The 22,455-nt window shown below is 40.5% G+C and overlaps 1 long non-coding RNA gene across 1 annotated transcript in view; it reads left to right on the top strand.

Moving 5' to 3' along the window:
• Positions 1-22,455, top strand: part of LOC133563841 (uncharacterized) — a 36,885-nt gene that overhangs the window by 7,680 nt on the left and 6,750 nt on the right. Inside the window, exon 3 of the long non-coding RNA XR_009809134.1 lies at positions 996-1,055. This is a non-coding gene — a long non-coding RNA (uncharacterized LOC133563841). The remainder of the gene's footprint in view (positions 1-995; positions 1,056-22,455) is intronic.

Genomic DNA, 22,455 nt, shown 5'->3' with positions numbered 1-22,455 from the left:
CGTTCAAGGAAGACATGAAACTGCTACAGGAAAATACCAATAAGAGGACAAGCCACCAAAATAGGTGCGCAAGACATGGAATCAAACACTACACACAGAAACATCAAAAAACTTAAGTTTTGGCGTGATGTGACAGGTCGTCACAGTACTTTGAGACAAGAGCTATAGTGATGCTTGGTTTGTTATGTTTTGAATTCATATCCATCACTTGTGAGAACAACTTTTGTCTGAGTTTAATTTTTTATGTTTCCTGCTGGTGGTGTGCCTCCGTATTTTTACAATGAAAAAAATGTGCCTTGCCTCAAAAAAGGTTGAAAAACACAGATCTATGTAACAGGAGCACTGTACTGTGTTTATGAATTTGTTGCAAAAATGTTTCTCCCAAATTTTGAATCCAACTCAGGGATCAGTATGGTGGCATTTGTCCACCAGGCCGGTAGTTGAATTGCCCTGGTCTTACCGAATACCCAGACACTAAATTTGCATTATTTTAAGTTGAGGAAAGTTTCCTCCATCTTGTCAAACATGTGATCATTGCCTGGTGAAAATCCATAGTCTTTGCATGACACAAGCTTAATTTTAGAGACGGGAAGTGCAGAAAGCAGCAAAGCTCAACTGGTCAGTGTTTGCCAGGCTGGAGATTTCAGAGGCAGTGTTGAGACCGAGGAGCAGGGGAACAGTGGCTGTGAGAGTTGAAGAGGAAAAGAATGGTTGGTAGCGGATGAGAGAGATTTGCCTCCATGAATTTAGGCATGAAAGACAGGCATGTCTGCGAACGTGTGTGTGCGTTTGTGTGAGTGAATGAATGCCAAAGAGAGAAGGCCTGCATGTGTTGAGATAAGACTGTTTTGTTGCTCGTTTTTTCTAGGGCACATAAATGAGTGTATGCTCATGTGTTGATAATTGTCTTGTTTGTGGCTACTGTTGAAGTGCCACAAAGTTAGTTGAGCTGTGTTAGCCTACGGCAGCTTTAACACTACTCAAATACTTTACAGATGCCACGTGGCCCTGCGATGAGATGGTGACTGATGCCTACTCAGACTTCTTCTGTCCAGGTGAGATTCATGCTTTATGATCTTGAATAAACTTACAGGAAGCAGCAGACCACTCGATGAATTAAACATTGGCTCACAAGCTTGTGATCACGGTGCTGCTATAATTTGTCTGCGTTAGCCCTTATAACAACAATATCACTAATACATGGTTAATATTCAAATCACGAAATGTATATGGAGTATTGTTGGCGGTTTTTATGCATGTTACGTACATAATTAAAGACGAGAAGCCTGAGAGAGGGTGGGATAGACTGTCTAAAATATATTACAAAGTGCGCAGCCTCTCGACATCTTTGTAAATGTTGCAAATAGCCCCTTTTAAGCAGGAAATATTTATATTTCAGAAAAATATAATCCTTATTTTGTGCTAGTTTTATATTTTGGACTAAAAAAATGTTTATCAAAGCATTTGTTTCCCATGTCTTAGTATCTAGAACATGTGCATCTCATTCAATTCTATTTGGAGTCAAATAGTATAAAAATAAGTGTGTACAATTTCAGTCATGTAATCTACAAAGGTTGAATAGATGCAACTCTGAAACTTCAACAAACAAGAAGAGTCCAGTTGCCTCTATTCAACCTCTGGTGGGTGTTGTAAAACTCATTCCCCACAAAAAAAAAAATTCAAAAATACTTTAAATGGACAAAAGTTGAATAGTTATTTATTTTTGTAAGAGCTTAATGAGCAGCTCAGTGAAAGTCTGAATAAATATTTGGGAATGAAGTAGTCATCTTTACTGTTAGTAAGCAAAAGGCCAATGCTGAAGGCTAAATTACCGCCATTGTTCCATAATCCAGTCTGTCGACTAATTATTAAGATAGTCGATGACTACTGTATTGTAATAGTTAGTTGAAGTCTTAGTTAATATATTTTGCTTTTAGTACATAGCCACTCTTTAGTTATTTCAGCTAAACAACCTCTGCAAGGTATTGTGGCTTCTGTCCAGAGCGGAGGCCTTTTGAGTTACAGAACACCAGAATTCTGAACATCAAAAGGCAACACAGCAGATTAAAATTTAGACTGCTTTAATCAGGAAAATATACAGCACAAAATGTTGCTGGCTATTATGTGTAATGTTTTTTTTTATCTGAGGTATGTGTACAATGTACAATGTAATTTTCTTTATTTTAAGTAGCGACGCCTAATACTGATTTTTTTACCTAATTCACACTATGACACAAGGCAGCAATTTTTCCTGCTCTTTGTATTTTAGGTGTCATTTAGACATGGTAGAGCGAACCCAAAGGGAATAAGTGGTAGAAAAGGGATGGATGTATGGATGGATTTAGCATCAATGACTAAATCTATCTGTTTATTGTACCATTTGTAGTAAGGAAATAAACCTACTACATAAACATTTTCCTCCTTCAGTACTAGTTCTAGAATTTTAACATTATGTTGTATTACTTGTATATTTACACTTATCAAATAACCATTTAACAGTTTGGCTTTCCTTAGGACTTTAAACCTGTTCTGAAATTGTTCTATTGTACAGTAACGTATATGTTGAAGAATACAGTATATTGTGATATTATATAGTCAATATACATTGACTATATAATATATAGTCACAAAAGGCTGCAATTGCTATCACAATATACATTTTAGGCCAAATAAAATTAAATTAAAGTAAAGAAAAATTGTCAGTTACTCCTATAGCTCGCTTCGGCTCACCATTGTTGTCTGGAGTTTGTGTGTGTGTGGTGTCGAGATGTGATCAAGAACGAAGAGCTTTTTGAAATGTTATCTACTGTAAGTGAAGGTTGAAAACTGATTTTCAGTTACTATCTTCTACCATTCTATGACATACTGGACAAAAATATAAACGTAACACTTGTTTTTGATCCCATTTTCATGATTTGAACTCAAAGATCTTAAAACTTTCACTTTATATACAAAATACCTATCCCTTTCAAATATTGTTCACAAACCTGTTTTAGTGAGCACTTCTTTTTTGCCATCCCACCTCACAGGTGTGGCATATCATGATGTTGATTAAACAGCATGATTATTGCACAGGTGTGCCTTAGGTTTCCCACAATAAAAGGCCACCCTGAAATGTGCAGTTTAGCTTTATTGGGGTCTATGGGGGGGGGCCATAAAAGCAGTCAGTATCATGTGTGAGCACCATTTGCCTCACGCTGTGCAACACGGCTCCTTCGCAAAAAGTTGATAAGGTTTTTGATTGTAGCCTGTGGAACGTTGGTCCACTCTTCTTCAATGGCTGTGCCAAGTTGCTGGATATTGACAGGAACTGGAACACGCCGTCATATACGCCGATCCACGGCATCCCAAACATGCACAATGGGTGTCATGTCCGGTGAGTATGCTGGCCATGCAAGAACTGGAATGTTTTCAGCTTCAGGGAATTGTGTACAGCTCCTTGCAACATGGGACTTTGCATTGTCAAGCTGCAACATGAGGTGATAGTCTCAAGTGAATGACACAACAATGGGGTTTAGGATCTAGCCATGGTATCTGCTTGCATTCACAATGGCTTCAATGAAATACACCATACCATAACCCACCATGGGCCACTTGACTCACAACGTTGACATCGGCAAACCGCTTTCCCACACAACGCCACACAGCTGTCTGCCATCTGCAATGAATAGGGAAAACCAGGATTCATCTGTGAAGAGAACACCTCTCCAACATGCCAGACGTGAGCATTTGCCCACTCCTGTCGGTTACTTCGACAAACTGCAGTCAGGTGGAGACTCTGAAGACGATGAGCAGACAGTTTTTCACAGAAATTATTTGGTTATACAAACCAATTGTTGCGGCAGCTGTCCGGGTGGCTGGTGTCAGGGTATCATGGATGTGCACCTGCTGGATGTGGAGGTCGAGAACTGGTGTGGTTACTCGTGGTCTGCGGTTCTGAGGTCTGTTAAATGTACTGCCAAATTCTCTGAAATGCATTTGGAGACTGTTTATGGTGGAGAAATGAACATTTAATTCACGGGCAACAGCTCTGATGGACATTACTGCAGTCAGCATGGCAACTGCATGCTTCCTAAACTTGCAACATCTGTGGCATTGTGCTGTGATAAAACTGCACATTTCAAAGTTACCCTTTTTTGTAGGCCGCCTAAGACACAGCTGTGCAATAATCATGCTGTTTAATCAGCATCTGGACATGCCACACCTATTAGGTGGGATGGATTATCTTGGCAAAGAAAAAATGCTCCCTGATAATGTGTTAACAATATTTGAGAGGAATAGGTATTTTGTGTATATAGTAAAAGTTTTAGATCTTTAAGTTCAACTCATGAAAAATGGGAACAAAACAAGTGTTGCGTTGATATTTTTGTTCAGTGTAGTTCTTAGTGTTCACGTAAAAGAGCTGTTCAAAAGACTCAATCTTACAGCCAGCGTAGAGCAACTGTTTAAAAAAGCTGTGCATGAACACATCATCTTGCTAGAAGTCTATCTTGAAAGGACTTTTTGTTCCCCAGTTGGTGCTTAGTTTTGCCTTTAGTGGAGGTGGCTCCCGCTGTGACACAAAACACTTTGTTGAGGCATCATCGTAATTCTGACACTGAAGCTAAGGCTGTCAAGAAGCCTCATGTATTTTCATTGTAATTTAAACAGACTGGTGTTTCCAAAATGCTCTTGTTTCCCCCGCTGGAGCTTTTCATCCACCATCGTGGATCAATCAGAGCATTTGCCAACACGACCCCCCCCCCTCATCCTTTTTAATTATAACACCCATCACTACACAAACTATAAAAACAGCCAAATGAAAGCTGGAGACCATTCAAAATCCACACACTGAGGTTGTGTTGTTGGAATATGGGTTAGAGCAGTGTTTTTCAACCACTGTGCCGTGGGAGATCATCTAATTTCGCTTATTTGGGGTAAAAAATATTTTTTGCAAACTAGTAATTATAGTGTGCAAATTATGTGTTGAGTGTCGGTGCTGTCTAGAGCCCGGCAGAGTAACCGTGTAATACTCTTCCATATCAGCAGGTGGCAGCAGGTAGATGTTTTGCTTTGTAGATGTCGGAAACAGTGGGAGGCAGGGTGCAGGTAAAAAGGTGTCTAATGCTTAAACCAAAAATAAACAAAATGTGAGGGCCCCTAAGAAAATATATTGAAGCTTAGTTAAGGTTATGCAGAATGAAACTAAAACTGAACTGGCTACAAAGTAAACAAACAGAATGCTGGACGACAGCAAAGACTTAATGTGGAGCAAAGATAGCGTCCACAATGTAAATGCGAACATGACATGACAATCGACAACGTCCCCACAAAGGATAAAACCAACTATGTTCTTGATTGCTAAAACAAAGTAGATTCTGGAAATATTGCTCAAAGGAAGACATGAAACTGTAACAGGACAATATCAAAAAAAGAGAAAAAGCCAGCAAAATAGGAGTGCAAGACAAGAACAAAAACCCTACACTCAGGAAAACGGCAAAAAACTCCAAATAAGTCATTATGTGATATGACAGCACAACTACTTTGAGACAAGAGCTATATTGATGCATGTTTGGTTATGGTTTGAATTCATATCCAACAATTGCGTCAACGACTTTTTACTGTCAACTGAGTTTCGTTTTTTTTAATTATTTCTGCTGGCGGTATGGTACTTGTTCACTGTGTATGGTCGAATATATTAGGTCATGTTTGGTAGTTTTCTATAATTCATATGCTGAACAGAACAAATTAGATACATGTGACATTTGCTTGGAAGTTAGAAATCCAGTGGATCTTGGTGTGGCCAAGCTGCAGAGAAAGGAGCGGCCAATGTTGTTTGCTCCTGAGATGTTTTTAAGGGAAGGAATCTACGTGAAACTCAGCTTCAGCATTTGTAATTCTGATGCTCTGCTGTCTCCCTCTGATTAATATGTTTACATGCCCTCATTAGATCAATAACCCGCTGGCACGCTAATGAGCCTTGTAACATCTTGTATGTCTGTTGGGCGTATGAACTTAAGCATGACTTTATTAATGCTAATGAGAATAAACAAACCTTGCTGGTGTTTAGGTGAAGTAAAAGGTGTTAAATGGATCCTATACTTTTAATTCTTCAACATGGTTGTGCTGTATTGTACAGTGATCTACCCCCAGTGTATGGTTATTTACAGTAAAGTGAAAACATTTAATGGATGTCTTTGAATGTTTTTTTATGAGCTTTATAGGACTTTTGATCAAATTTATTCGTTTGGAATTTATGTTTATAAAATTACATCCGTCATCAGGCCTTTCATAATTATTGTGAACTATAGACTAACTTGTCAAAAAAAAGGACGGTTCCCATTTGAAGAGGTCAACTTTTTTTTATTTTTTTCTATTTTTAAAACACTTTTTTTTTAGTATACATGAGTGTAATGATGGTGAAATATTGGCATGGATTTTGTTTTACACACCTATTTGTAAGCCATATTTTTACTCCCTTTCAAAACAGTTCGTTTTAAGAGACGGCGTTGTTAGATGCAAATTAAACCTTCTCCACACACCCTCACGCTGAGTCAGCATTCGCCCCCGCCTGGCACAGATGTTCTTTACTTTTTCTGATTTTACTGTACAATTTTGACATTGATGGCAGGCAACAGCCATCTGTTTGAAGTGACTTTACACCACATCATCCCAGATAATTGAGGCTGCAGGTCTGTAACTATACACAAAGTTTAAACATCTACAGAGTCTGTATCTCTTCAAAGTTCCTGGACATATCCACCTGTATACTAACTGCAAAATGATTTTCTTGTCACAATCGGCTTAGCCGTAGTGAGACCCCAACGCAGAGCAAAAAAAAGAAAAATAACAAAAAGCGCACTTAAAAGAAGTGAAGGTGAATAACGAAGGATGCAAACAAGGTGTCGAGAAACAAAGTGCACACAATGTGTGGAGAGGTAACCGTCAACACTACACTGCAACGCCGGGACGGAGCCACAGCCTAGGAATCTAGAAGCGTGAGTGGAGCCAAAGTAGAGGAGATGAGCATGACTGGAAAGGTGAATCTTTAAGAATCTGCAAAATGATTGGACTGGAGAGAATAAGTAGTCAGGAGAAAATGAATATCAGGTGTGCACGCAGGTGGCTCAGCCTCATGACCCAGAAACCAGGCACTGCAAAAAAAAAAGAACACAGGTGGCAGCAGAGCTTCTAGATCAGGACATTTCTATTCTATAGAAATGTGGGGGCGGTATAGCTCGGTTGGTAGAGCGGCCGTGCCAGCAACTTGAGGGTTGCAGGTTCGATCCCCGCTTCCGCCATCCTAGTCACTGCCGCTGTGACCTTGGGCAAGACACTTTACCCACCTGCTTTCAGTGCCACCCACACTGGTTTAAATGTAAAAGTTAGATATTGGGTTTCACTATGTAAAGCGCTAGAGAAAAAGCGCTATATAAATATAATTCACTTCGTTATATCATGTTAGTGCTTTCACTGCTGCTGCTTTGAACGCTTGCAAACAATGAGTGGTCAAGCCGCCTGCATTAAGCCAAGCTAAGCGCGATATTGTGAATGTATTAACGGGTTGTTATTAAACACAGTAGGCACTGATCCATTTAACTCTTAATTTTTACGAAACTCATTGTTTATTTTGCCATAGGACGGGAATGCCATTGTCTTACATTAGAAGGCTAAGTTAGCTACACAACATGAGCTAACATTGCTAACGTGTCACTCACACATTTCTAATTTATTATTACTTACTCTTTCATTGTCTCCCCCAGTGCCATAACTAGTAGGCCCCGAGCACACCAATAAAAGTAGTTTTTCGGAAAATCCATCTTTTTGTGAAATGTTGTGAGAAGCAGGACTCTTCTTTGTACACACTCTGAGTGACTTATTCCAAGTTGAAGACACAGTACCTCGAATTATAAAAGGTAAAAGTAAGGCAGATTAGGCTGAATGTTTGTGTAGTGACTTGTGCTGGTTAAAACAACCAACAGGGCATTTTCGGTCTCTGTGTCATACGTTGGTCGTAACCCGTTTGGACTACAAATGTTTATGCGATAAGAAGGCGGATCCACACAAAGACCTATGGGTAAAAGCCTTTACCATATATAGAGATACAGGTCAGAAAAACATCACAGGACAGACACATTCCAAATGGAACGTTTGGAGAAAGTAGGGAGAAAGGCTAATTTTTTGTAAATATCTCTGCAATGCCTCTACGGTTTGATTTCAAATTTTCAGGACTTGTGCAGATCCCAAATAAACATAAGCAAGTACCATTAGGTTAATAGTTGGTTTTGCATAAAAAGGACCGTTTAAAGTGGCATTACTTAACTGTTTTGACTAATCATGTATGTAGCATATTTTTTTCTCTTTTTACAAAATCAGATTTTTTTTGTGCAAAATTTGCAACACTTTCTTAGACCTACCAAAATTATATAAGGCAGTAATCCTGCTTGAAATATGTATTTGCAGTGTTTGGTTGATAGTCATTAGGAAAATGTTTCAATGTGCATTTTGAACATCTCTTTTTGTGGACTTTAAATGCAATTATTTTGAATTGAACATACAGTATGTATCCATGTTCTTGTGATTGACTGACAACTAGTCCAGGGTGCAGCATGCCCCTTGCCCAAATTCAACTAGAATTGTTTCCAACTTTGCTGGGACCCTAAACAGGGTAATGGTTATAAAAGGAACCAATAAATGAATGCACATCTATGATAATTACTTTGTGTGCAAATCCCAATGCAATGAGTATTTTGCTGTCAAGCATCCCTACATTTGTGAGTAGTTTCCTCAACATCAATATTAAATGTTTAATTTTATGCCACTAGGTGGCACCCTGACAGAAGCCTTGGTTGCTTCATTTTTATTATAAGCTTTGCTGTGTAAATTTAAGATTTTCTGTGACAAAATACTTTTTGAGCTATTAATGTGCTTTTATCGTGACAAGTATATATTCACAGAGGTTGTGTGTGTGTGCGTGTGTATTGTTTGCCTTTGTGACTGAGACAGAACAGATTCCGTTTGCTGTGCGTGACTGAACAGTTTACTGAGCTGCCTGCTACATTGTGTGTACATATGGACCAAGACAACATGTGGACATGTTTTGACCACTTTCTACTCACTTACAAAAAGTCTCAAGCCTTTATTCAGGATATTGATAATCAGTAACTTTTTCCACCTCCACTCTCCATCACCTTTTCTGTCAGCCCTCTGCTTAGTCGCACAACGCTGGTTCTCTTTTTTTAGCAAACCTTTCTTTCATTCATTATTGAGTCTTGTTTTTTTTCCAGTCTCAGAATAAAGAAGGGGCATGGAACCTTTCAATATTTAATTATACTGCACATTAAAAATGTATATTGTATTATGAGTCATTTTCAACAACGTGAAGTGGTAAAGATGTTGCAAGTCAGTGGATGAAAGAGAAAAGAGGTTGCTATGTTCTGATATAAAAGAGAATATGTGGCATTTGAAAGTAGGGATGTGTACCTAAACCTGTTTTCATAAAGATGTAAACTGTAGTAACCAGACTGTGCCTCATTTCGGTGCTAAATGAATGCAGACTCGGCCTCCTGCAACAAGTAACTGAAGGTGATACTGTCATCTAATATCTGGAATGTAGCGTCCAGAATGTAGTGTTCAGAGCCCTTGCTGTGCCTCGAAGGGAAGCCAGCTCAGGCTATTTTCCCCCAGCGAGTTGACGTTACACGTCACACGAGCTAACTTCTATAACCAAGGATCGGACAGTCAACAGCCCCATCTTCTGCTCCCGCCCAACTCACACCCCACATCTTGCTCTTTAAACATGTGCGTTCAAGCAACACCCCCAAAAAAACCCTCTGCATCCACACACCACCACTCGTGCGCTATGTTGCCGCGTCTGTGCGGTAACTATGTCCACATATTTCTAATATTTGTGGCACTTCCCACGGTCCGGATTTTATTTTTATTTTTTTTATGAGTTACACTCAAACGATAAACCAAAGCAACAGAATATAAATCAAAGCGTTATTCTTACCGAATTATTCGATAGAATTGAGTAATTGTTGCACCTCTAAACATGTGCGACTGGATATTTTGTTTTGCCGCAAAAGGTGATGAGACCAACTTTACTTTGTGATTCTGCAACCCAAAAGTTTTAGTCAAACTCACCAAATATAAGGATCTTTTTGGAGTTAATTCCTCAAAGATATCTATATTTCCACTCGAGTCATATCACCCATCTGCTAGGGTTAAGCAATACTGCAAATTTGGAGTCAGCTGAGTCGGCTGTACAAATACTCTGTAGTAGTTCCACTAAAGATGCAACAGGCTGTTTGTACGCTCAACATATTAAAATCATTATTTTGCTACGCTTTAAAGAGCTTCATATTTGATCCATGCATCTGCGCTCCAAGTGGGGGAAGAAAGAGGGAAAGATCAATAGCCCGAGGTGGTCATATATTCATGTTTTAAGCCTGGAGCATGCCATTTATATTTATGCACTCATTTAGATGTTTGTATCTGCAAATATGACTTCTTGTCACTGTTTGCAAGTACTATAACCATGAAAATATATTACAGTATCTGGAATAAATACTATCTTACATATTATTGCACGGGCATGTACACATGGATGCTGGCTGGATTAATTGATCATTTTATGATTGAATCCACAGTCTGTCAAAGGGTTTAAAGCAAGGATATTCAACTACATTGTTTTAAAGGCCTACTGAAATGAGATGTTCTTATTTAAACTGTGATAGCAGGTCCATTCTATGTGTCATACTTGATCATTTCGCGATATTGCCATATTTTTGCTGAAAGGATTTAGTAGAGAACATCCACGATAAAGTTCGCAACTTTGGTCGCTAACAGAAAAGCCCTGTCTTTACCGGAAGTCGCAGACGATGACGTCACCCGTTGATGGCTCCTCACATTGTTTTTAATGGGAGCCTCCAACAAAAAGAGCTATTCGGACCAAGAAAACGACAATTTCCCCATTAATTTGAGCGAGGATGAAAGATTTGTGTCTGAGGAGGTGGCGACTTGTCCAGGGTGTACCCTGCCTCCCGCCTGATTGTAGCTGAGATAGGCGCCAGCGCCCCCCGCGACCCCGAAAGGGATCAAGCGGTAGAAAATGGATGGATATTGATAGCGACGGACTACAAAAATAAAACCTCGATTGCATTGGGACAGATTCAGATGTTTTTAGACACATTTACTAGGATAATTCTGGGAAATCCCTTATCTTTCTATTGTGTTGCTATTGTTTTAGTGAGTTTAACAGTACCTGATAGTCGGAGGTGTGTGTCCATGGGTGTCTTGACGCCGGTGTCTCAGGGAAGTCGACGGCAGCTTTATGGACGGCACAAACTCAGCTGATCTCCGGTAAGAAGCGACACTTTACCACAATTTTCTCACCGAAACCTGCTGGTTGACATTCGGTCGGGATCCATGTTCGCTTGACCGCTCTGATCCATAGTAAAGTTTCACCTCCGGGAATTTTAAACAAGGAATCACCGTGTGTTTGTGTGGTTAAAGGCTAAAGCTTCCTAACTCCATCTTTCTACTTTGACTTCTCCAATATTAATTGAACAAATTGGAAAAGATTCAGCAACACAGATCTCCAAAATACTGTGGAATTATGCGGTTAAAGCAGATGACTTTTAGCTGTTGTGTGTGTGCAGCGCTCATATTTCGTAACAGTCCGTGACGTCACGTGTACACATCATTATGCGACGTTTTCAAGAAGAAACTCCCGGGAAATTTAAAATTGCAATTTAGTTAACTAAAAAGGCCGTATTGGCATATGTTGAAATGTTAATATTTCATCATTGATATATAAACTATCAGACTGCGTGGTGGGTAGTTGTGGGTTTCAGTAGGCTTTTAAGGACCACATTTCCAGAAAGCTGAGGACCAGGGAGCTGGACTTCTCCTTTTACTATTAGTCTTGGTATGTATATTCTGGAGAACCAGTGTCCTCTGCAGTCGACATTTGATTTTAGTCTTTTTATTTATTTATTAATTTTTTTGTCAAAGCTATAGGATCATTCTGCTCCCTCATATTTTGAGCCTTCTATTTTTGTCACCTGTTCATTAACCTTCAAGCAGTTTGAGCCTTTGTCTCTGTCCTCGCTCAACAAAATCATATCACTGCTCAAACTTGCAACATGTCCCACGGACTCAATGCCACCTCGTTAGTTGCAAGACGACGGGGATGTCATCGCCCCCCACGTCCAGAAATTAATTAACAGCAAGGTTGATTTAGGAACTGTCCCAAATTATTTCAAGCAAGCTGTTTTATAACCTCTGTTAAGGAAATACAACTTAGGTTTCCCATTTTATCAAATTTTAAACCAAATTCAAAGCTTATTTTTTATTTCAAAGATTTTAGAGAAAGCTTTGCTTTTAAAATTAGTCTTGTCTTGACTTGCATGCAACTCTTGATGTTGTTCAGTCGTTTTTAAAGCCTTTCATAGCACTGAATCTGCACTTTTAAAGGTTTTTAACAACCTTTTAATATCCTCTGATTTTCTAAATTCTGCCATTTTGATTCTTTTAGATCCAACTGCTGCAATTGACACACTAGATCTCACAGCTCTGTCTCTTAGAATAATGTGTGGGTTTAAGAGGCACACCCTTGAATGGCTCAGGTCATATCTGACATAGAGATTATTTAAGATCCAAATTGATTATTCTGTTTCAGCCTGTGCTTCCTTGACCAACAGTGTCCCTCTGAGCTCGATCCTTGGACCAGTCTTATTTTCAGTGTACATCCTGCACATGCATCATATTCATAAAAAAAAAAAAAAAACACAATTAAAATAAAATTTAAAAAAAATCGGTCTTTTCCTGGGCCCTGGAGAGGGGGTGCAGACTAAGGCCAAGGGAAAAAAACAACTCATAGCCATAGAACACATCCCTCTTCCATGTGTGTAAGAGGGAAACCTCAAACATCAAAGAACACAGAGGACATTAGACATTAAAGCAGCAGATACAACCAGAGACACTTCTACATACAGCTATGAATAAAAAGTAAAAGAAACATATACACTGTGGTGGCCTCTGCGGTGTTCCACGCCATCGTCCGCTGGGGGGGAGGGAGTATGGCCAGAGACAGGAGCAGACCCAACAAAGTAATCAAGAGAGCCGAATCCACTCTCGGCCAGTGTCCAGTCCGCATGGATGAGCGAGGATACGTCCAAGGTGACTGAGGTGTCCGACACCTGCTCACCCAGCCAAGACACCGCGAAGCCTCTCCGTCCCAGCGCTCAGTGCTAGCTCCGCAGCCCTGTCCCCTCATCCGCATCTCCTCCAGTCCCTCCAAACCGACTTCGGTGTGGCAGACACCCAGCAGCTGGTCTCCATGGCCAAAAGGCTCCCGGGAGGCAGATCCAGAAGTCCACCAAAAAAGCACCACAGGTCACGAAAGTCCTTCCCCTTGTCACACAGTCCCAAAGGGTCTCGGACCAAAAGGCAAGAAAATATAATAACACATGAAAATAAGAGGGAAACAAAAGGAAGACACAAGAGCGCAGAGCTCCTGCCTACAGCAGCCACTACAGCAGCGCCATCTTGGGGGAAAAAAATAAATCCATCCATTTTCTACCGCTTATTCCCTTTCGGGGTCACGGGGGGCGCTGGCGCCTATCTCAGCTACAATCGGGCGGAAGGCGGGGTACACCCTGGACAAGTCGCCACCTCATCGCAGGGCCAACACAGATAGACAGACAACATTCACACTCACATTCACACACTAGGGCCAACTTAGTGTTGCCAATCAACCTATCCCCAGGTGCATGTCTTTGGAAGTGGGAGGAAGCCGGAGTACCCGGAGGGAACCCACGCATTCACGGGGAGAACATGCAAACTCCACACAGAAAGATCCCGAGCCTGGATTTGAACCCAGGACTGCAGGACCTTTGTATTGTGAGGCAGACGCACTAACCCCTCTGCCACCGTGAAGCCCCGTGAAGAAAAAAATAAATAAAAAATAAAATCTGAGAACAACACAGAAGTAGTTTTATTTAACTCAAAACTAAACCAGAAGGATCATGCCTGACCTGGACCGCCTGATGCCTTATCTTAAACCCACAGTCACAAATCTTGGTTTTAGGTTCGATTATGATTTTAAATTGGAACGGCAAATGAACTCTGTTTGATCCGTTTTTTACCATTTAAGGCTTTTTTGCAAAAATGAGATCGGTTTTATCTTAACAGCTTTGAGCGTGTAAACTATGTTTCTATTTCCGTCACATTTGGTCTACTTGCAACTACCTGTTTGCTGGTATGAACCAGTTCTCAAACGCATGATTGCGGCTTGTCCAAAATGCTGCTGCTCACCTTTTAAACTGGCACCAAAAAACATGAGCACATTACCCCTATTTTAGCATCCCGTCACTGGCTCCCAGTTTATTCTAGAATTCATGTTTAAATTTTATTGTTTGTTATTCTCTTAATGGATAAGTGTCAAAATATACAGTACATTCCAAAAGTTTGGACACACCTTCTCATTCAATATGTTTTTACTTTGTAGATTGTCACTGAAGGCATCCAAACTATGAATGAACGTGTGAAGTTATGTACTTCACAAAAAAAGGTGAAATAACTGAAAACGTGTTATTTAGTTTCTTCAAAATAGCCACCCTTTGCTCTGATTGCCGCTTTCCACACTCTTGGGATTTTCTCGATGATCTTCAAGAGTTGGTCACCTGAAATGTTTTTCACTTCAGCTGTCATAATTATGATGCCTTCAGTGACAATCTACAATGTAAATAGTCATGAAAATAAAAAAAAATGCATTGAAATGAGGTGTGTCCAAACTTTTGGACTGTACTGCGTGTCAGATAAAAGATTTAACTAAAGTCCCACAAGGTCTCCGAGGTCAGCTGATCAATTTCTTCTTGCCGCCTCAAAGACGTGGTTAAAATCCACAGGGGATTGTGCATTTTGCTGTTGCTCCAAAACTTGCTATTCAGACAGCTCCTTCTTTAATGACTTTTAAAACACGTCTTAAAATATAATTTTTACACCTTGGCTTTTAAACCAGCATACGAGTTGTGTGAATTTAGACTTTTATTTGATGTATTTATTGTCTTTACAGTTATAGGGCAACTTAGGTGGGGATTTCAGTGTCTCCCACAGAACAACACTCCAAAAGTGGTGTTTGGGGGTGGAGTTTCGATGGAATAACCAGCTTGTGGCTCATGTCGCAATTGTCCATCTATCCTTGGCCTGCTTATGTGTGACTTCTTTCCGTTTGTCTGAGGCAGAGAGCGCGAGGGAGAGAGTGTGGAGGACACATTGGGACACTCTGCTCTACTTTGAAGGCAGGACCATGTTTTGGCTCGTAAGATGATGCATGAATTACCTCATCTATTTAACTTCTGTGAACCCCAGACAACCTCAGGTGATGTTTTTGAAAGTCGCAGCAACATTTTAAGGACATCATGAATTAAAAGAAAAAATTAAGCGGTTGTCAACATAACCCAAATGGATACCGAAAATAGTTGGGGTGTAACGGTACGTGTATTTGTATTGAACCGTTTCGGTTCGGTACGAGGGTGTATTGAACGAGTTTGTAAACTAAAGTCTTAGCAAGCTGCTCTGCTTTCTGCCTCTGTCTGATCAGTGAGCACCCAGCATTGTCCCGCCCACACAACCACCTGATTGGTTACCTAGAAAGCCAATCAGCAGTGCGTATTTAGAGCGATGTAACAGCCAATCAGCAGTGCGTATTCAGAAAGCATGGAGTTAGTGCTCCGGCGTCGAGATGAGCAGATATGTGTTTAGCAGGTGAGCAGAGGACATCGTACACTCCCCAAATGATAAAAAACACTTCCCAGTCACAACTATTTCAAACATCACTATGAGCACGTTGACCTTCTAGAAACTTAAACTGCAGCTCAGCTAATAGTTGAGGTGAAGGCTAATTAGCTTTTAGCGTTACTTTAGCTCATTTTGCTGTGCTTGTGTGTGCATGTGTGGGTGTGTGTGTGGGTGTGTATAATAAAAGTCAACTACAGACTTTCCAAATGCTGTAATAAATTAAGCATGATGAGTTGACTTGAAACTGTTTAATGTTGCACTTTTTATATGTAGAAGAAAGGTTTTGTCATTTTATTTAATCAAAGCAACAACTTGAGGCAGTTTAATGTGGATTAACGTGGGTAGAATTATTATAATGTTCCCAATGTTAAAAGGATAAAGCCTTTGTTTACAAATTTGGTAAATAACCAAAACATTTATATTTTGTTGTTTTCTTACTGTACCGAAAATGAACCGAACCGTGACCTTTAAAACGAGGTACGTACCGAACCGAAATTTTTGTGTACCGTTACACCCCTAGAAAATAGTCATTGTGCCATGGACCTTTTTGTGTTATTTCGCAACTTACTATGATTTCCTGTTTTTTGGAATGATGGAAATCAACCAGAAATGTCCAATATGGTTGCTGCTTACATGACACTCTGCTGTTGCATACCAAGCTAGAACCAAAGTTCTAGCTTTAAATATAGGCTATTTATTATTTTAGCAGAGGCACGACATTACTCACAATTGTTTGTTTTATACAAATATAATCAACATTTGTAGCCCATAAATAAGTTTAAAAAAAACAACTTGTTACAGAAAGTAATGTTTTAGTGTGTAAAGATGGCAGGTGTTGCATATGTGGGTTTCAGCTGTACATGTACATTATGCAGAATGTATAGCCCACGGCAATAACCAGAAATAGAAGCAACATCCTGTCAATGAACTGTCAAGAGAACATGGAGCAATAAGTTCAAATGAGGAGGAGGAGGAGGAGGAGTAACATTGCAGGAGCATTTAATGAGACAAAGAGTGCACCTCTGAAATTCCTCCAGAACAACAGGAGGGAAACAAGTCATTATTCATAATCATATCTGACAAAGGTGAATGTATTTAGTCTTCATTTAAATGCCATTTTACCCCTTTCCAAAGGAGAATACGTTTTAATAAGGAATTGATTATTTTTTAAAGCATAACCTTCTGACCTCATTGCTCATTGGAGGCATAGCAAAAGACTCATCTCTAAAATCGATGCAGCAGACCTTTATGGACCCCCTCCCCCGGCGGATTTCACAGGCCCAAATGTGTCATTAATGTGTCATTGAGTACATGTCTTCGCTAGAGGCGACAGGATGTACCTCAACCTGCCCCTTGTCGGGTAAGAGGGTGGAGAGGAGGAATCTCCTCCTCAACCCCCAATTTAGTGAAATGGTGCAGAAAAGAAAAGAAAAACGCCTGACAGTGTATCAATCCTATGTGTGCAAAATTGACCTAAGAAACTTCCATCTCGCTGTGCTTATGTCAGTGAATGGTAAAAGAGGAGGGGGTGGTATTGGACCAAGCAGCCTCTCCCCTCCCTTCTTGGATGCATAATTCAGTGTTTCTCTCACAACAGCCTGCGTTTCGAAGGGCTCAGCTCCCCCAGCCATGAGGCTGGCAGTCTGTTCATATGAAAGAAGCTCTGAAGCCACTCTGTTGTTCCTTGAGGCTTTCTGGCTCCACACATTCCCAGTCATACTAGCATGATTTATTCTTCCTGTTCAACCATGGCGTGGGGCTCCGGCCCCAGCGGATGAGATGGAAACCTTTTTTTTTGTCCTTGTCAGGATCCAGTTGGAAATTTGGCATCGGAAGTGTGCCAACATCACCGTGGGCTGTGGCAATGACACTGTGGGAGCTTGGCCTATGATATTGCTGAGTTTACTGGTCCTGGGAGGCTGCTGACCTGCTTTTGGCCTCAATAACTAACCAAGAGAGGGAATACAGAGGGCACAGACCGTACAACTACATTTTGGAGGCACAGGCAGTGTCAATTTCTTCAAATTAATGGCATTACAGTAGTACCTCAACTTGCTACCTTGAACGCCGTAATAGCCACCCAAAACATTAACTTTTAGCTAGAAATGTTACATACAGGAAGAGTAGACCTAAGGGGGCGTAGTATTTAACTATCCATCCATCCATTTTCTACCGCTTGTTCCTTTTGGGGGGAGAAGGAGGGGTAAACCCTGGACAAGTCACCACCTCATCACAGGGCCAACACAGGCAACATTCACACTCACATTCACAGTTGCCAGTCAACCTATCCCCAGGTGCATGATTTTGGCGGTCGAAGGAAGCTGGAGTACCCAGAGGGAACCCACGCAGACATGGGGAGAAGATGCAAACTCCACACAGAAAGATCCTGAGCCTGGGATTGAACTCAGGTCTACTCAGGACCTTCGTATTGTGAGGAACATGCACTACCCCCTGTTCCACTGTGCTGCCTATTTAACTCTATGATTTATTATGTATATATATGTATATAATAAACAAAACAACGGGGAATGTGACAAAATCCAAGAGAGTGTATAGTGTGTGCGACTATGTGTATGAATTAACTGAGTGTTACCGTAAATGTTGAGCAAAAGGGGGGCAGGGCAGGCTCATAGATCCGTGAAACAAGCAGTAAGTCGGGAGCGTAGGAGGTCCATGTCCTAGTGGGAGGTCGAGATCTAAGAGGCAGTCCGGGACGCAGGGGAACAAGGAATGAAGAGACACACAGCTCGTCAACGCGAGAACGGAAGTGTTCAGTTTGGAGCGACAAGGACACAAGATAATAACACGGGGAAGAACTCAAAATGAGAGTAAGGTTGCATAGCGCTAAATCGCTTACGGTATAGGAACAGATGATTACATTCTGGCCCGGTATCACGTGTACACAGTATCGCAGGTTTCACGACATGCTAGCTTAGCTGCTACGAAAACAATTAGCCAGTCACTGGGGATTTAGTTTCAACAACTAGATGGGAACTTGATAATAAATAAACCCATGTTTCCACTGCTCCATGTTGTGCTCACTCATGTCGATGGTGTCTTAACGTTATGAAGACATGCTTTAATAAAATAAGCAAACCTGTTGGCGGTGAAGAAAAAGATTTTGCTCATACAGTGTCCGCGCGTACATGCTGTTCCTGACGAGAAAAATATAAAATCTATTATTGCTGGTCAGCAGACAATTGCTGCTATATTTTGTGCTTCCACTGCTAATGATCAGACTAGCGGTAGTATTTCAGCATTGCCTCTGCAAACTTCAGTCTCCGTCTCTTTTTTTTCTCCGGTGCGGCTCAACCCATAAACATTTCAGAAGACAATTTCATGTACTTTAACATTTGCACTACTCTTAACAAAACCGGTACATCGATTGTGGTTCATTTGAGTTTGACTGATTTTTAGGTGGTATTTGTGCTGTTACAAAATGTAATTTCTTTAAATATTTATTAGAATAGTATATGTCATGTCCTTGTTTGATTTCAGACACACTTTCCACATGAATTAATCCGTCTGTTATTATAACCATATCATACCGCCACCAAAGCGAGTCAATACAACATTTTTAGAAACATAATATAAGAACTACAAATAAATAGACCCATTTTAAAAGGGGCTCAGCTGTTAGCAACTTGCTTAGTTACATATAGTACAGGCCAAACGTTTGGACACCCCTTCTCATTTAAATGGGTTATACTTCTATAGCGCTTTTCTACCTTGAAGGTACTCAAAGCGCTTTGACACTATTTCCACATTCACCCATACACACACACATTTACACACAGATGGAGGGAGCTGCCATGCAAGGCCCTAACCACGAACCATCAAGGACACAACAGGCGTGACGAGGTTGGTAGAAGGTGGGGATTGAACCAGGAACCCTCAGGTTGCTGGCACGGCCACTCTCCCAACTGCGCCACGCCGTTATGTATTATCTTTATTTTCATGACTATTTACATTGTAGATTTTCACTGAAGGCATCGAAACTGTGAATAAACACATGTGGAGTTATGTACTCAACAAAAATATATTCTAGTTTCTTCAAATTAGCCACCATTTGCTCTGATTACTGCTTTGCACACTCTTGGCATTCTCTCAATGAGATTCAAAAGGTAGTCACCTGAAATGGTTTTCATTTCACAGGTGTTCCTTATCAGGGTTGATTAGTGGAATTTATTGCTTCATCATTGGGGTTGGGACCATCAGTTGTCTTGTGAATGAGAATGTGAGTCCAAACTTTTGGCCTGTACTGTATATCAAACAAAAAAAATATTTACGATCAATTTTGTCTCGTTGGATAGTCCATTTATACAATGCCGTTGTATCAAATCAAACGGTTAATGCGTTTAAGCAGGGCCTCTGTTCCCTGGGTTTTGCTGATTGCTAAGTTGTGACGTCAGTGAGAGGCGGAAGCATTTAAGTTGAGTTTCTAGCCAGAAGGGGGGTTAACTACAGACTATGCAAATCAACAAAAATGTGGGATAAAATATTATTTTCATATAATCTTGGCAAGTAGATAACACCGACATGCAGTCACATACATGTTGATAAATAACTTTTTTTATGCAGCTCTGAATCAACCAGCGAGTGAGCAGGTGTACCTAATGTTGTGACCGGGTGCATTTATATAATGTTATTGGAGTTTATTTTTGACGTCAGTTTTCAGTGTGAGATTTTTTTTTTTTTTTTTCATGGCCTCACAGAAGATGCAAGCAAACTTTGTTTTGTTGTCTCTTCTTGGCCGCTTTGTCCCCCAGTTGCTGCTGAGATTTCCTTGACATCACTGCCCAGGTCAGACATTCAACATTTAAGATGACGGCTCGTTAAATAGCTTGGTGGAAATAACGGCGAGCAGAAGGGGCCGTGCTGGCTTGCGGTGAGCAGGCACAGGCTTATGACCCTCATGTGTCATCTCCAGCTGATGATGAGATCCCTTCTTGAAATTCATAATTGACAGTCCATCCATCCAGCCATTTTCTACCGCTTATTTCCTTTGGGGTCGCGGGGGGCGCTGGTGCCTATCTCGGCTACAATTGGGCGGAAGGCAGGTTACACCCTGGACAAGTCGCCATCTCATCACAGGGCCAACACAGACAACATTCACACTCACATTCACACACTAGGGCCAATTTAGTGTTGCCAATCAACCTATCCCCAGGTGCATGTCTTTGGAGGTGGGAGGGGCCTATCCCCAGGTACATGTCTTTAGAGGTGGGAGGGGCCTATCCCCAGGTGCATGTCTTTGGAGGTGGGAGGAAGCCGGAGTACCCAGAGGGAACCCACGCATTCACGGGGAGAACATGCAAACTCCACACAGAAATATCCCGAGCCCGTATATTGAACTCCAGACTACTCAGGACCTTCATATTGTGAGGCAGACGCACTAACCCCTCTGCCACCGGGAAGCCCCATTTACTTGACAGTAAATTAATTTTAAAAAAATTACCAAAATGTTGTTTATCACCATCATATCTTTGTTATTGGTGGTTCCTCAATTTTCTCGTTAATATAAAAAAGTGTTGTCATTATAGTCCAAATATTTTACAGGCTTTTAAACCGGAGAAGTAGTGTTATATACCGTTGAGTTTGTTGCTCTAAAACCAAGACTAGCAAAAATAAAAGTATGGTCTGCAGTGTCAATGTAACAATAACAGGAGGGATCCAAAAGTTTGATTGACAAAAGTGATGATTGACCACAGTCTACGGGGACATTGCGGTAATTGAACAAAGTTGATAGACTGTGCAACTTTATTTTCTTAAATTTGGTCAGTTTGAATGAAGTGGCTCAATTGCAAATTCTTGCAGGGTCTGAATATTGAAGAGCTCTTTGCACTGATTTAATTATTGGTCAAGGTTTATTTGTGTTGGACGTGCTTCATAAATTGGATTACGGACAAATATGGTTACATTTACACCATGTCAACATGTCTGAAAGGGAGTAGGAAGAATCGGACCATATTTAATCCTAACCTTTCTCCATGTCTTCTAAAGATCCACAAAACTTGTTTTAAAACCCGTGTAGACCTGGCATTCCAGGCTATAGATTACAGACTCTTTAGTTAATGCAACTTTTAACTATCAATTTTAATCCAGTTTGTATCCTTTTTATGATTTTGACCCTGTTGTTTTAATTGAATTGTTTCACTTCACCTATTTTTTGTACAGCGCTTTGTGATTTTATTTGTGAAAAGCGCTTTAGCAATATGCTTACTTACATATCTAATATTTTTACACAATGTGTTTAGCATGTTGAGGCTTTGAAGCATATGTGCAGTCAGTCATTAAAAACATGTTTGCCCACTTTGTTCAAGGGTTACCATTTTCTAATTGGGCCAGAAAAAGAAATAAAATAATGTTAAATACTATAAAACAAAAAGCAAATAGGAGTGGGAAAAACACACTGGATTTCTCTCCACACTCTCTTGTAGATGTCTCGAGGTGACTGCGTTGCTTACAAATTGATCCCAGAGACAAGAGACAGCATGCAGCTATAAAAATCATTTATATAGCACAAAAATTAGTGCAGCTAGGGTGTGCACAAAAAAACAATGCATGTGTCAGTAGCATAGCCACTATCGATGAAAGGTGGTTCAGTTGTCCAGAGGAACAGGGCTGGCAAAGCAGAGGAAAATAAACACAAATCCAAAGCTGTCATGA

This window comes from Nerophis ophidion, linkage group LG12, assembly GCF_033978795.1.
Source record: "Nerophis ophidion isolate RoL-2023_Sa linkage group LG12, RoL_Noph_v1.0, whole genome shotgun sequence".
Lineage (NCBI taxonomy): Eukaryota > Metazoa > Chordata > Actinopteri > Syngnathiformes > Syngnathidae > Nerophis > Nerophis ophidion.
The sequence above is the reverse complement of the archived record's forward strand: the minus strand, read 5'-3'. Positions and strand labels throughout refer to the sequence as shown.